Here is a 17,024-nt window from a genome sequence, read left to right as displayed (position 1 = left end):
AAAAAAGTTACGACTGTAGAATGATGAATAAATGCGATTTGTAGTTGCTATTACTACTAACAGGTTAGTTTTATTTTTCATTTTTTTCATGGCAAGAAAATTAACAGGAAATGTGCAGCCTTTGTTGATATGTGGAAATTAGTGGTTCCATAAATACATTTTTAATGTATTATCTAATGTCATTTTTATCAAAAGCTAGTCGACCGATTTTCATAGGTGATAATTCGTAAAAAAAAGAAAAATCTTGAGCACATTTTATAACTTTATGAAATATTAAAATGAACAATTATTTCCATTAAAAAAGTGGTTAATTTCTGACAAATAATTTTGTTATTTTTTTAAAAATAAACTGTTATAAAATATTAATGATAGACGACCACTGTTTTAACCATTGTAAGTAGTGAAGAAACAATTAACCATGTTGATCTAAGAATGTAAGAAATATTTGTTCTGTGTATAGGCGTAAACTCACCTGAGGAAGGATTAAAATAAATCCGAAACGTGTGGATAAAAACTGCTTGTGGTTTTTGTTTTTGAGATGGCCTATTATCCCACCTTCAAGAAGGAAACATTTTATATATTTTAATGGTACATACGTCGTTAAAAAGTTACGTTCCTCTTCTTTCAAATGGCCGGTTTGACGTTAAAATCTTTTTAGCCGTTTTTGAATTATAGCCACTTTCTCCCCAGGTTACGGTTTTTGAGTGGCTCAAATTCGCGGCCCTTAATTCGTTACGCTAGGCATGCATGGAACTACAGATATGAATTAATTAATGAGTTTAATTTTTGATTTCTATTGTATAACCAGTTTTTCTGTTCTCTTTCGCATTTTGGCAGTTGTTTCTCCTTTTTTTCCTTTTTATTGCGTCGGCTATCACTTTTATTTTATTCGATTGTGTATTTTTTCGTTTCTGATTGTTTAATCAACGACCTCTGGCAGACGGATCCAAGATCCATGGCCTTAAATGCTTTGATATCTAAATTGTCTTTTTTCCTATTTTTTTATGTTTAATAAAGCATTATTATTATTATTATTAATTTTTAAGGGCGTTTTAACGGCTAAGGTCATTTTACGCCCTAACATCCAAACCTTCTATCTTAGGTTAGCTATATCTCTTCTGAGTGCTACTAATTTATCCTATTGACATCCAAGCTTTAATTTTTCTTTTTTTTTTCTTATTAAAATTGTCAGGGCCTCCATGCAGTTCATGGAACCTTCACCACACATAAGGCTAGGACAGTGCTGCCTGACTATAAGAGAAAATGGCTATCTTCGGGAAATGTAATCCTAGCCTTTTTATTTCTCTGGCTAAGTGTACAATCGCTATGATTTCAGTCTGGAAAACTGTAGCATATTTACCTAGGTTTTAGCGTCAGTTCATTTCTTTGTTTATCTAATAAAGTACTTTTTTATCAGAAAAACTCACAGAAAAAAAATTAATTTTTATAACTCTATTAATTAATAATGTATGGAAACATTCGCACTACATTTGACCCTGGATTTTCCTTTAAACTCCCAACACACTCGGTTGGGTGTCGGAAATATTTTATTATTCTGAAAGGTTTACCTGGCGAGGCGGATGGTTTGGGCAGGTGGAGGTAGCATCGTTGTAGGTTTGCCATTCCGGGCTGAGTTGATATTCGTTTGTTTGTTCTGTAAGCGGGGGTGGAGCAGGGGGCCGGTCCTATTGCTTGCTGCTCCTAGCAATGCTCTCCGCCTCTATTATGCAGGACCCGCTCCTCCCTCTGCCGCCTCCTTGATTACACCTTTCGCCTTATGCAACTACGGGTCTTTTCCGCCTTCGCCTCCGAGTTCGGACCCCGCTGGGAAATTGTTTCTTATCACCCGTGCCGACGGGAAAACGCTTCCCGGCCCCGGCCCCCTTTCCCGACCGACTTACCCTTTTTCCCAAACGGCTATTCACCCCAGCTAATATGATTTTATTTATTTACGCTTTTTTAGAACGGGAATTTCCACTATAAATCTAAGAAGCAATCTGTAAGGAAATTGGCTCAAAACAGTTTTTCCTTTTCGTCTTCTCTTCTACGTTGAACAACAACAATAAGCCATTCTCACGGTTAATCATCACAAAATAAGAAGAAGAAAAATAACTTTATTCTCGGACTGGTGTCCCCTAAGAATAATTTACATGAAATAAATAAAGTTCCTTCTATGAAGTTAAAAGTAAAAAAAAAAGATAGAAATCTTGGCACAATGTATACCAATAAGGCAGGACAGAAGAAAAAATTACGAGAATATTAAACAAAAATAACAAATGTTAACGTGAGGTCTCTGCTTGGATAAAGAGGAGGTGATTATACAGTTTTTTTTTTGCGTTTTGATCTATGCATATTAGCCATGGTGACAATTCTTATGTGTGTGTTCAAATGGGGGGGGGGGTTATCGTGAAAAAAGGGCCAGAGGCGACGGTGGGAATCGAACCACGACCGCGGCGTGAGAGTCTCTCATGCTAACCACTCGGCTACCGCGGTCCCCCCAGGTGGGATTTAAAGGAGGAAAAGGAGGCAGCGTGACGAATAGAAAGGGGAAGGGAGTTCCAGAATTTAGGGGCTCGGATCAGAAAGGATCTTTCGAAGGTATGGGTTGTACGTTGCGGAAGGATAAGGTCGACTGGGGATGAGCGGGTCTTACGAGTGAGATCTGAGGAGTTGAATTGGAGGGATTGGATGATGTAAGGAGGACGACGAGTGTGGATGGACTGGAAAAGAAAGCAACCTAGGAAATACCGTGCACGGAAGGAGTGGAATAGCCAGGAAAGTTGGGAATACAACCCCCGACACACCGGAGCCCCGTGGGGCAGAGCTGGGCAAAATGAAACTAATTCAATCATGATTAAGAATTTTAATTGAAGTTTAATCATGATTGAATTAGTTTGATTTTGCCCAACTCTGGCTACAATGACCAACTTACCAAAATCCAACCGACTCCGGATAAAAATTTTGAGATCAGAGTCGTGCTCAAGGCCAACCTACAAAAAGTGTTATCATAAACGAAAACCAAAGTTACATAATTATTCTACATGTATATTTTATTACAATCAAGACCCCTAGATGGTGTATTTCCAAATAATGTAGAAATCTCTCCTTTTAAGTGGAATAAATTTTAATTCACAGAAATATTTTTTCCATTGATCGGTTATGTAAACATATTTACTTTTCAAAGCGTAGCTTGTTCTAGGATTTTTTTATTTTATTTTATTATTATTATCATTACTTTTTGGCTGTTTATAACGACGGAGTTTTGCTTATAATTGGAAGGTTGATTTTTGTTAAATAAGGTGTTGAAGGATTTTCGTTTTGATGAAGTAAATTTCTGTTGCCCAACTTAGTCATAATTGATTTTCTATAGTAGCTTTCAAATTCTAAAAGATGGAAAGTTAAGTACGATTTTGATTAATAATAAAATGTCCATTTTTTTTAAAGAAAGGAGTTTTTTAATAAACATTCAAAAACTAAGATATACTAATAACTAATAAGCCAAAATGCTCCTGTGGTTGGGAAATAACAAGCCATCAACTTCTGATCTTCATCATCATCTCTATGTGGAGCTATTCTAAAGAATAATCCTTTTTTTGACGTCCTATGGACAGAATTTGATTTATTTCAGATTGCATAAGAAACAGAGTCAAAAATGTTCCTAAGCTTGGTTTGTAAGAGGAGAAACTGTTTAAATTATAAAACATACTTGCCCAACATAGTCATAATTTTTTTAAAAAATTTTTATTTTACGAGGGTTCGCAACAGCAAAGGTTATGTGCTCGGTGTTTTTGCTTTTAGTACACATGGAATTTAAAAAAACTTTTTAAGTGAACTATGGAACAAAGAGAGTAGAGCCAAGAGCCAAAAGCTCCGGGGTGCCGGTGTTTTTGAAAAAAACAACAACTCATTTCTAAGTATGTCGGGTTCGAATGCAGGGCCGCTGGATTCGAACCCGGGACCTTTACCTTACAGTGATGAGCGCCGTGTCAACGCCTAAACCGTTGCGGCCACCGACGCCCATATAATCATAATTGATTTTCTATAATATAACAAACAATAAATTGAACTGCTGATTAAATTCATTAAAAATATTTTAGTTCACATAGAATTAAAAAAAAACTTTTTAAGTGAACTAAGGGACAAAGAGAGTACAACAGGCAAAGATTCCAGTACTTGGAAAATAACAAGCTCTCAATTTTCTAGTATCGTCTTATCGTCATCATCATCTCTAAGTGGGGCTATAGAATAATTTATTATTCTCTATAAATTAATTAATAATTTATTTACTGTCCTATGGGCAGAATTTGATTTATTTCAGGTTGCATAAGAAACAGAGTCAAAAATGTTCCTATGCGTGGTTTGTTATAGGCGCAAGTTATGCTAAACCTGCACGACCGCTCGGTCGTGAGGGTAGTGAAGATCAGCGCCGTTATTTTTCCGTGATAATTATTTTAATATGTAGTAACCTTGATCATAGCACATCTCCATTATTATATTATAATTGTATTATTACTACGAATTAATTATGGTGGTGTTTGACGCTTTGGGGTTGGACCTGATTGTCCTATGCATCCCACAGCTTCAATATTCGTACGACAAAGTTCGTCAACCTTTTCGCAGATTTTCAACATTTTTGTTTTTCAACTATCTAAGATTATCGTCATAAATCTTACGATTTCAATAAAAATGAATAATTAGAGATGCGAGTAGATTTATGGCGAAAACCGTAGTTGAAAAAGCCATAAAATTTTGAATATCTGCGAAAGGGTTGAGCATCCGACTGTCATTACGAACTTTTTTGTTGCATTTCATGTGTAGAAGCACCTGACGAATTTTGTTGTACGAGTAGTGAATCAGCCCGTAAAATAACAAGGAACACATATACAAAATCACACATAACACAAAACATATTTTATCTTTAAAGATTATACAAATTATTGTGGTTGGTGTTTGTATAAAAACCAGTATAAAGTGCTACACAATGAAGTGGTAGATTTTTTTATTCTGAACGTCAAGTTCAAACAAAAGATAAGGTTTGTGTACCAAAAATACTTAAGCTACCAGGAAGATGGTAATCTGTAATAAACATCTCAAACTATTCAGAAGGCACTTTTTTCAAGGTTTTAATATTGTTGTTTTTCTGTCATAAGATAGCATTCAAAGAAATTTATAAAGTTTTAAATTTAACATGATATTGTTAAATATCTTAATAATTATTTATATGAACGTGTAATCGAACTGTTTCGAAAACGAAGTTATTAATTAGATTCCATGCAGGATGGTGTATTTCTCCGTGGGCTTATTTTTATCGAGCAACGTACATTTCGATCGACCTGACGTAACATTAATTTCCTTTTTCTTTTCCCTCTCTCTTTTTTACTTGTGGTCTCGTCTCTCTCTTTCTCTCTCCGAGTCCTCCGTCTTTCCATTGTGAATAATATATCGGCGGTCGCGTGACGGACACGGCCGCCATCGCGGACATCAAAGTTTCAAGAGTTTTTTTTTACCGTTCGTCTCCGTTCGACTCGGGGTCCGCCCTTCCCCGCTTGCGTATCGGCTATCATTATATTTATATCTTATTTGCATAGACAACTAGTTGGCAAACGTCACGAACGGCCTTTCTCACCTACGAACAGTTGGTGGTTAAAAGGAGGAGACAGTTATTATATTTTACTATGACTAGTTTTAAAAAATTCGTATAATATTTTTTTAATAAAAGGAACAGAAAGCTATTATTCCAGGAAGGCCGTGATAGATACATCATATTTTTTCTTTTGAAAACTTTAACATCGAGAGAGTAATCGGTTGTTTCCATGAGCACGTAAAAACCACGTTTTTGCCTAAAAATCGAAAATGACTCGAAAACGGTTAAGAAATCGAGCAAAGCAGAAGGTGACCTAAAAGCTTATTAAAATTTCTTATCGATTGATATAGGATGCCGCTCCAAAGACGATTTCCTATATTCTACAGGTCAATTTGAAGTTTTCTTAAAAATTAACAACCAATTTTTTAATTTAATGATGAATGGCTGAAGCTAAGAAAATATTTATAAAATTCAAAACAGATAAAAAAGGGACAATAAACATAGCAAACAATCAAAGCAGAAAAAGTGGACAAAATTTCTACACTAAACAAAAACTAAAATATAATAACAAAATAGTTGTTTTTAACTTAATAATTTTCAAAAATACTAAAAAAAAAATTCATCTAAAGATTTATGACGAAAACTTTAGACAGTAGAAAAACATAAATGTTGAATATCTGAGATTGGGTTGGCGAATTTTGTCGTACGAATATTGAATGAACTTGTTAAGCGGCGGGTATGAAGGACGGTGAGGTCTAAACAATAATAATAATACAATTATATATTAATAATGAAGATGTGTTATGGTCAAGGTTAATATATATTAAAATAATTATCAGGGAAAAATAGCGGCGCTGGTCTTCACTACCCTCCCGACCGTGCTGTCATGCAGGTTTAGCATAACTTGCGCCTATAACAAACCAAGTGTGGAAACATTTTTAACTCTGTTTCTTATGCAACCTCATAAATCAAATTCTGGCCATAGGGCAACAAAGAAAGGATTATTCTTTAGAATAGGTCTACATAGAAATGATGATGATGATAAGACGATACTAAGAAGTTGATGGCTTGTTATTTCCCAATTACTGGAGGATTTTGGCTTATTGCACTTTCTTAGTTTTTGAATGTATATTAAAATACTCCTTTCTTTCAAAAGTTTGATATTTTATTATTAATCTATTGTACATAACTTTCCATCTTTTGGAATTTGAAAACTTAAACATAACTTGACATTTACATTGCTGTTGAATAAATTAATAACTACAATTTTTACACTTTAAATTTTGGACAAAAAAATCCATTTTTAATTATCAACTTCTGCTATCCGGCACAATTATTTATACTTTTGGAAAGTAGGCTGTAATAGAAGACTAAAAAATTTCTTTCCTAATTATGTGATATTTTTTATTATTCGACTTTGAATCCAAAATACTGTATTATATTTTGTATATTCCATTAAAGTGAATGGAATAGTTGAGTATGCCCACCCTCAGGCACTCCTAACACGACACGCAAGAATGGCACAATTACACAGAAGACAAACACTTTCCGCCCTGAAGATGATCTCAATAAAGATCGAAACGTTGGCACGATAAAGAAAATATTTTTCTGAAACATACATCACACCAGATCGCATCTCACGANAGTTTTTATTATATATAATATATTTTATATATATGAAATGAGTTGTGAACTATTTTAATTGACTTTGCACTGCAATAAAAATCATCACATTTTTATTTCAGAGAGGAAATTTTACTATTGACACAAAGTTATTAATGAACTCTTTATTTGAAAGTTTGGGATGGGTCGGTCGTCCAATTGCTCCGACAGTTATTTATTCTATTTTATAAACGTTTCATTGTATCCGCTTGTCCTCGCTTTATGAACTGACAAAGGCGAAACTTTTCCTATCAACAATGAAAAGCGAGAATAAGCGTACCAGGATAATAAAGAAAGTTCAACCTTTGGCGAAATGTTCAACAATTCGGAGACCGCTGAAATTATACAATAATTAATTATAAAACGGTCTTACAAATACATTGGAGACGTAACACATCCACTCCTAGACGAAACATTCAGAGAAGAAATTTTTTGATTTACTGAAAAATTTTATAGCATTCATTCTAAGTACTAGTCCGCACAGGCAGATATTCCAAATATTATTTATGTGGAGATGAGCGATTTTATGATTATTGGGGTTAAAAATTGCATGTCCAGTTTGAGTTTTACTTGGCTGAAAAATTTTCGATGCCCAGACGTATGAGAAGATTGAAGTAGCTCTTTATTTTTGAAAAGTTATGTCACATGGGGCATTTATTAAGAATTAACTTTATAACCCGGCGTTGCCCAATAAAAATGTTATTTAACGCATTATTTTTTATATGAGCTCAAGTCAGATGAACTTTGTGCATAAAGACACACATACACACGCACACGCACATATGTGCAGAGTCGAGCCCATCAGCAGTTACACCAGCAATTCCTGATTGAGAATCGCCCACCGTGGTTTGGCTTGGGGAGCGTGTGAGAGAGAGATACCGAGAAGGAGAGTGTGAGAGAGTTTGAACACAGTGAAAGAAGGGAGTGTGTGTGTGTGAGCGATAGATAGAGAAGAATGAAAAAGAAAGAAACATATAGAGGGGAGAAAGAAGTTAGGTTGAAAAAGAAGTGAGAGAGAGAGATAGATAGATAGATAGTTAGAGAGAGAGAGAGAGAGAGAGAGAGAGAGAGAGAGAGAGAGAGAGAGAGAGAGAGAGAGAGAGAGAGTGAGACAGACAGACAGAGCGAGTAGAGAATATAAAGAAAAAAATAAAAGAGAATACAATGTGAGAGAAGGAAGAATGAAAGAGTGAGGGGTAGAGAATGGGAGTAAGAAAATGATGAAGATGGAGAAAAAAACAAGTTAGAGAGAAAGATACAGAAGGCAGAGACGGAAAGTAAGGAGAAACATGTTGTGTAAAGAAGAGAGTCATTGAGATGAAGAAATTGAGAAAGAGGACCGAGTGAGAGGCGTAGAGAGAGAGAGAGAAAGAGAGAGTTAATGATGTGAAGAGAATAAGAGATGACAATAAATAAAAGGAGAGGAGGGAGAGATTCACACTCAAATCCGAAAGTGTCTAACTTTGCAAAACTCTATTTTAAAAAAATCCACTATATTGACTTTGTACGTTCTGTTTTAATTTATACAGCTGTATAACTCGGGTGGGTGCTTAGGGGGTCAGGTCTAAAGCCAAAGTATCAAACACCACCTTAATTAATTCGTAATAATAATTCAATATAATAATGATGATGTACAATGGTCAAGGTCAATACATATTAAAATAATGATCAAGGAAAAATAACGGCGCTGGTCTTCACTACCCTCCCGACCGTGCCGTCATGCATGTTTAGCATAATTTGCGCCTATAACAAACCAAGTGTAGTAACATTTTTAACTCTGTTTCTTATGCAATCTCATAAATCAAATTCTGGCCATAGGACGTCAAAGGAAGGATTATTCTTTAGAATAGCTCCACTTAGAGATGATGATGACGATAAGACGATACTAAGAAGTTGATGGCTTGTTATTTCCCAATCACTGGGGCATTTTGGCTTATTGTACTTTCTTAATTTTTGAATATATATTAAAATACTCCTTTCTTTCAAAAATTGGACATTTTATTATTAATCTATTGTACATAACTTTTCATCTTTTGGATTTGAAAACTTAAACATAGCTTGACATTTACATTGCTGTTGAATAAATTAATAAATACAATTTTTACGTTGTAAATTTTTGCACAAAAATATCCATTGTTAATTTAACAACTTTCGCTATCCGGCACAGGTACTTTTGGAAAGTCGGCTGTAATACAAGACTAAAAAATTATTTTTCTAATTATGTGCTATTTTTTATTATTCGACTTTGAATCCAAAATACTCTATTATATTTTGTATTTTCCATTAAAGTGTAATAAAAATTTATTGAAACTAATCCGTGCACTTTATTATTATTATGTACTTCATCCATTTTTGTATACTTGACTTCTTGAATAACCATTGCCTATGTCGGTACCTAGGGGTAAAAATGCACGGACACTTCTAACATTGTACGACCTAGTATCCCAAAAATATTTTGTTTAAAATTCCATGTGTATTAAAATATTTTTAATTTTATGTATTTTCATTTGTTCAGCAGTGAATGTAATCAACAGTTCAATTTATTATTTGTTTTATTATAGAAAAACTATTTTGATTATTTTGGGCAATTATATTTTTTAATTTAAACGTTTTTTTTTCTAATTTTTATAAATTACGAATGGTCTTTTTTCCAACTCAATAAAAGCAATTTAAGGGGGGATCAATTTTCCTCTCAGCAATTAATTAAAGTTACAATTTGTAATTAAAAAAAGCAATTTATTATCGCACAAACGAGCCCTAATTTTTTGAATGATTAAACGAACTATCTCTCAATTAGGGGGGGCTTCCTCAGGCGGCGGTGGCCTATTGGAAAAGAATAATTCAAACGTTATAAATGAGGGTTGGTAGGCAGTAGTGTAAACGAACCTTCATTCTGCATTAGTAAATCATCAGCCACTTTGCCAAGGCGTCTCTCGAAATTAGTAGCAGTTAACAGCATAAAGTATTTCTTAGCAAAGCTCTTTAGCACTGGCCAGAAGGCATTTAAAACCTGGTGAAATTGCACAATTTCCCTATCAATTTCCAAAAGGGAAACTTTATTATTAAGGTTCATCCTCAACCGAGTTGTTAAAGCCTTACACACGGTGAAATCAGTTAGAGAAACACAATTTCCCACTTTAAAGAAATTCATTCGTATCAACAGAAGAAAAATCGCTGTAAACATTATCAAATTTAAATTTTAATATGAAGCATAAATATTTTTAATTCTAATATAAGCTGAAACTAATTAAATACTAATGTTCTTTTTAGTCATAACATAAAGAGTAACGGAAGCATAATTTTTTAAATGATATGGTATTGTAATTATTTTTTATTGACATTTGACTTTTGCTTACAATATACCTTGTTGTTTCTCTTCAAATTGAAAAATGACAAAGTAAACTTGAGCTTAAATTAATTAAGAAAACATACTGCCAAAACTACAAGTTTTTGGGGTCAGTTTAGTATTATTATACTACCTAACTAAACCTAAATTATTTTATATTAATTTATTATAAATATAACCATTTGCATTGGTTGTAAAAATTACTAATTGTGTTACGGTTATTTTCTTCCATTTAAAGTAAATTGCTTGAAAACTATTATGAACATTGATTATTCACACCCTGTATTTCCAGAGGATTTACAAAGAACGATTGCTAATGCTATAAAACTGAATGGAGAATCTGTTGGTATGAAAGAAACACATCTAAATTATATGTATGTAAATAATTGAGGTGCCTGGTTCTAAAAGGGAAAAAGTCGTAGTTACCAGGTTGCGCATAGGTCATACCAAGATCACACAGACAACTTGTAATAGGAGTGGGACCCTCCCATTGTGAGAAGAATACGGTAGCAAATAACAGATTCCATAAAACTAAGGAAAAAAACTGAATAGCTGTGCGAAATCTTGAGGCCCTTGATCCAAAATCTCAGGGGTGAAAATATTTTTAATTGTGTATAAATCTTTATACCTTTATTAGAACGATAGTATTTATTTGCGAGAATGGAGGTGCTTATATCCAATTACCCCTTGGAACTCTGAGTAGTGTGAATTCATAGTAATTTATTAGACAATTAATTAAGGTTTTTAGTTGAGATGAAAAAAAGTCAATGGCACGAGCGGAATTCGAACCCACGATCTTCGGCTTGATACGCCGCTGCTCTACCACCTGAGCTATCGTGACCTCGATCCACTCGGACATCAACTCCCCATCTCAACCCTACCTTATGAGTTTTCCATCCTTGGGGAGTTGATGTCCGAGTGGATCGAGGTCACGATAGCTCAAGTGGTAGAGCAGCGGCGTATCAAGCCGAAGATCGTGGGTTCGAATCCCGCTCGTGCCATTGACTTTTTTATCTCAACTAAAAACCGTGATTAATTTTAGTTTCCATTTTTGTCAATACTGTGTTTTTAGACAAATATTAGAAGCAGTTTATATCGTCAATGTGATTGTTTTGTTTATTAACTATTAAAAATCACCCTTGATTTTGAAACAGGCCGTGTTCAGGATCTCGACACAATAGTAAAGACTTTTAAAAAATTCCGCCTCATCGACAGATTATCCAATTACCTCGTTGATCCTCAAATTGAGAGAAAACGGGGCGGAAAAGCAGTGAGAGAACGAGGATTAATCTGCCGGAGCGAAGGAGAAAGATTAGGCGAAGGCTTTTCTACTTTAGTCGGGCACAAATCTGTCCATTAACCGGCTTCTTCTGTTTCTCCTTTTCTCCTCTATTCTCCTTCCTCTTGGCCCCGGTTTGAATTATCTAGAAGGGGAATGAAGCAGGTGACGGTCAAAGGGCGTATCCCGGTCTCCCGGAGGTGTTGGGTCTCATGAGGGAGCCGTTGTTGATTAGCCTCCTAAGTGAGCACTGAATCAACTTCACTCCCGGCACTCACTCTTATACAACATAACAGACAAGAGCTGATTACGACCGTTTGCAACATTTGTTACTTTCAGAGTGTCTACCTTAAAGACCATTTACCGGCTAAATTGGCTGACTGAAGATAAAAATGGCTAGGAATCAATTATGCCTACATACTTTTTTAATGTCACCAGACAAAATTTATAAATAATATCCTGAATTTTAGTAAAAATAAACAACCATTAAAATAGCTCTACTAATTGTGTACTTACTATTAAGTTGTACTAGCACTACTTATTTATTATTTGTTGACTATTAGATTATCCTATTCTTAAGGTAGGCGAATGTTGCCTCTACAGAAGTACATGAACAACAAAAGTACATGAACCTTCGAAAAAGTTTGATTAAAGATGTGACAAAAAAAATTAGAGTTTTATAATATCATTATTGTAAGAGAAGAAAGTGTTTTTTTTTGCCCCAAAATCAAATTTTTACTTTCTCGTCTCGATCAGCTTCCTTTTCTTGTAAGGATGTATGTAACCTGGATATAAGATGGATAAATTTTTATTATTAATTAAAAAAAACAGTGTACGTAGGAAATTGGTGAAAATCAACAATGAGTGTTATTTTTAAGAGTGTGTATTTAGTGCCGGAGATTAAGCGATAACGCCATCGCTTGGACCGAGCCAGAGGACCGAGTGCGGTAAACACCTACGAGTTGGCATCTGGAAATTCTCCAGAAAACGGCTCGTCCGGATTTTTCTACGTGGGTATTTCCATTTTTGGAATTTCTACCGGGCCCCTTCCTCACCAGACCACGGCGACGAGCGAGGACTGTCCGTTCGTGGTTTTCCGAAAGGATATCGAGGCGGCCCCGATTCTCCGGAGATTGTCTCTTTTTTTTTGAGCGGATTTCGGCAGGACTGGATCCCAGGACTCGGCGTATGGTTGTGGCAGGCCAGTCTAAAATCATTACAAAAAGAACTATCAACATCTAGACTGGTAGAGCACCAGGTATGAGAATAGGGTAACCCTCATATGGATACCTGCTCATAAGGGGCAATGAGGAGGCGGACAGCCTGGCCAAGGAAGGATCAAATACTGCGTTTGTCGGACCACAACCGGTATTACCCCACTCTTTAAGCACAGCAAAAGAGAGTATAGTTAGCTGGGGCATGAAACAATTCCTTAAGGAATGGAATATGTCCCCCGGATGCAGACAATCGAAGGAGTTTCTGAAGGAAATCAAACCTAAAGAAACGAAATGGTCTCTCTCTAACTCTAGGAGGGGAATAAGGAGGCTGATAGGTATCCTAACGGGCCATTGCCCCTTGAGAAGACACCTCTTCATAATGGGTACTCTACCAGACCCCTTCTGCCGATTCTGCGAAACAAAAGAAGAAACGGCTCGACACTACCTCGCAGAATGCGATAGGTATGCTAGGGAAAGATTTAATACTTTCGAAGGAGAGGACATAACCAAAACACTCCCCAGGATAAAATGGTCCACAATCCTGGGGTTTGTGAATAGGTCCAAAAGGTTTATACAGGACTCGTGAGCCGACCAGGTCCCGGACCTTTTAGGGATGGGGTACGGGCCTACTCAGGCTTTTAACCCCTCGGGTCCTGGTCGCCCGCCCTGTGTAATATATATGGTTGTGGCTGGATCAACGATTCTCAAGTAAAAGTGTTGGTTTACGGTAAAGACTGCATGAAGAAGGAATTTTTGTTTGTTTTAGTTTTAACGATTTATTATTGTTAATTTAGATTATTAAGTTTAATTTTTTTAAGTTAGTCCAGATCTGGTTTATGGTTTATTTTCTAGCTTATTAAGGAAACAAGTACCTATTTTAATTTTACTCTGTTTAGGAATAATAAATCGCCCCATTGTTAAGAGAATTCTCATTTTTTATTTTTTTATTTCCCTCGTTATTAATCTACTTTTTTTTTGTTTGGCTTGATTATTTTGCATTGCCAGGTACCTTGTAAATACATAAATAATCATTTAAGCAGAGGGAACTAGAATGCGATAAGGAAAATGTAAGGTTGCTGATCAGGACCCGCCGTGTTAGGCTGACTTTATCCTGGCCCAAGCCCAGTGGCCTTGCCTGGAGTGCCCCCCCCCCGTGGCGAGTGGCCGCCATGGAATAAAGTAAATCATTTACATTTTTTTTATAGAAAATATTACACTACTTTTCTCTCATATATTGATTGATTTATTTGTTTATTTATTTATTTTTATCAAATTTAGAGTACAAATAAGAATATACTTTTAGTTAAAGGAGTTCCCCATTACTCTGGACGCATAAAATGGGGTGGCGCCCAACTCACCTATATTTATTTGGTCTTTAATATTTATTTTATTTTATTTTATTTATTTTTTAATTTTGTAAATTGTCCCTCCAGTCTTACCCCCCCACTCCCGACGAGCTACCGGGATAAACTTTGCTCTGACCCGAAATAATTTTGGGTGTAACAAAGAGAGATGAAAAGTTTGATACGACTGAGAGTTGGACCACATCAGCAGGATCCAGCAAGCATAAATTCTACAAGTCTTCGAATAGGTGCAGGTCAAAGAGCCAATGGAACTGAAATAGTTAAAAAGCGTTAAGTCCCAAGACATTTGATTTGGGATTTATAGTGGCTGACGTGGGTAAAGCTCAATGTGCGATTTGCAAAAAGTTCAATGATTCCTGTTAAATTGCATCGTCATTTTGAGGGTACACAGTCAGAACTTCGGGAGAAACTGGCTGATTTTTTCGAATTAGTTGTTTGGTAGAGTGTCGTGATGGAGTAAATGCAATGTAAATTCAATTAATTAATCTTTATATAAGGTATTGGTTGAGATAAAAAAAAGTCAGTGCCACGAGCGGGATTCGAACCCACGACCGGCTAAATACGCCGCTGCTCTACCATTTGAGCTATCGTGATTTCGATCCACTGGGACACTAACTTCCAACCTCAACCAACCATACAAATTTTCCCTCCTTTTTGCCATTTTTCAAGCTTGCTCAAGTAGTAGAGCACCGGCGTAAATACGCCGCTTTTGATAACTTTTGATAGCAAGAGGGCCAGAGTTACTTGCGAGCGTTTTTAGCCGAAGGTCGTGGGTTCGAATCCCGCTCGTGTTAGTACTCTCGGTTTTGGTACAATTATCGTTCGGTTGTTTACTAATTGTTTGACAAAGTCAACAGAAATAGTTTTTAGGAACAGCAATTAACTCAGAAATACAGCCATACTTGCTTTTAGTAAAAACTAAACATGATTTATATTGAAACAGTTCAGAAGAGATATAATCATCAAGCTACTACAAAGAAGTTTATTAATATTATATTTTTTACACGGGTGTTTCAACTACGTTTCAAATGTTTTTTTTTAGACTTTTGATATTTCCTTAGTTTCATAAAGTTTTTGTGGATATTTTGACCAAATTTTATGAAGATTGATACACGAAATCAATTTGAAGTAGCAACAGGCCAAAGTCGCTAACTCGCAACTCTCGACTCAACCGAGACTTCAATTTGGATAAATCGAAAATAAAAGATACTTTTCAAATGTTTTTTTAGATTTTTGATAAACTTATATGATCCCTCGGAGGGCCGGACTGTTAAAAAAGATTTGTAAGTCGGTTTTGATTCCAGGGCCGATGAATTTGAATGCTGGACCTCATAGAGATGAACACTTGTTAAAGCAAGCGGTTGCGGCCAACGATGCGCCCTACACAGAAATTTAATATTTAAGTAAAAACTTTAAAAAATATTTTTTCAATTAATTAATCTGTATGTAACGTATTGGTTGAAATGAAAAAGTTGGCGTCACGAGCGGGATTCGAACCCACGACCTTCGGCTCAATACGCCGCTGCTCTAACCACTTGAGCTATCGTGACTGATCCACTCGGACACCAACTCCCCATCTCGAACAACCGTTTGAATTTTCCCTCCTTTTTGCCATTTTTCAAATTTCCTGCAATCAGGATTCGATTCTCGGTGACAAATGAAATGGCCAAAGAGAGCTCTTAGTGAAGATATACTTTCTTGTTAGAACAGCGGCTTATTGAGCCGAAGGTCGTGGGTTCGAATCCGGCTCGTGGCACTAACTTTTTTATCACAACCAATACCTTACATAAAGAATTAATTGAAAGATGTTATTTGGTCAATCGAACCACGAAAGCTAATGGATGTAAATTCAATGTTGGTGATTCTGGTCAAGTACATCATGAAGTACCCGTCCATACCGATCCCGAAGATACTAGGTATAAAAAATATAAGGATAAAAAAACGAGACATAGTGGAATGTATAAGGAATGAATTCTTGAAAAGAGACTTTTTAAAGAGCTTTTTTTCACAATCAGTATAGAACGATTATTCTTGGTTGTTGTTAAGTTAACGATGTTTTCTTATATTTTGAACTCAATAGTTGATCTTATGATTCTTCCTTCTTGAAGGTGGGATAATAGGTCATCTCAAAAAACCACAACCAGTTTTTATCCACAACGTTTCGGATTTATTTGAATCCTTCCTCAGATGAGTTAACGCAATGGTTAAAAAAGTGGTCGTCAGTCATTAATATTTTATAACAATTTATTTAAAAAAAGAGCCAGTGTGGTACTTATTCAGACTAGAAAAATGTTAAGTTAACCTAAGAAGACGTCTGTCCTGTGAGCTTTCAGAGTGTTTAGTAGATCGAAGGTTGTCATTGTACGGCTTTGTCTTTTTAACGGTCTTCAGGTACGATGTCTGAGTGTACATTAATAAATGTTAATGACGGCAGGTAATTGGAAGAGTGATGGATGTAAGGAAGAGGGAAAGAGCGCGGTGCTTCTGTCTCTCAATGCAAATATAAGAGGGAACGTTGGTAATCGGCCTTCTCTCTCTCTCCCGTATAAAATATTAGTGCAGAGCTCGAGCG

General features: G+C 35.7%; 1 non-coding gene across 1 annotated transcript; it reads right to left on the bottom strand.

Annotated features, from left to right (window-relative positions):
* Positions 1-15,928: 15,928 nt before the first annotated feature.
* Positions 15,929-16,002, bottom strand: Trnan-auu. Its single transcript has one exon. It is a non-coding gene; the product is annotated as a tRNA-Asn (tRNA).
* Between the last annotated feature and the right edge of the window lie 1,022 nt (positions 16,003-17,024).

Source organism: Cimex lectularius, unplaced genomic scaffold (genome assembly GCF_000648675.2).
Source record: "Cimex lectularius strain Harlan isolate CLEC.00 unplaced genomic scaffold, Clec_2.1 scaffold15, whole genome shotgun sequence".
Lineage (NCBI taxonomy): Eukaryota > Metazoa > Arthropoda > Insecta > Hemiptera > Cimicidae > Cimex > Cimex lectularius.
This window is presented reverse-complemented; position numbering and strand designations above follow the sequence as displayed.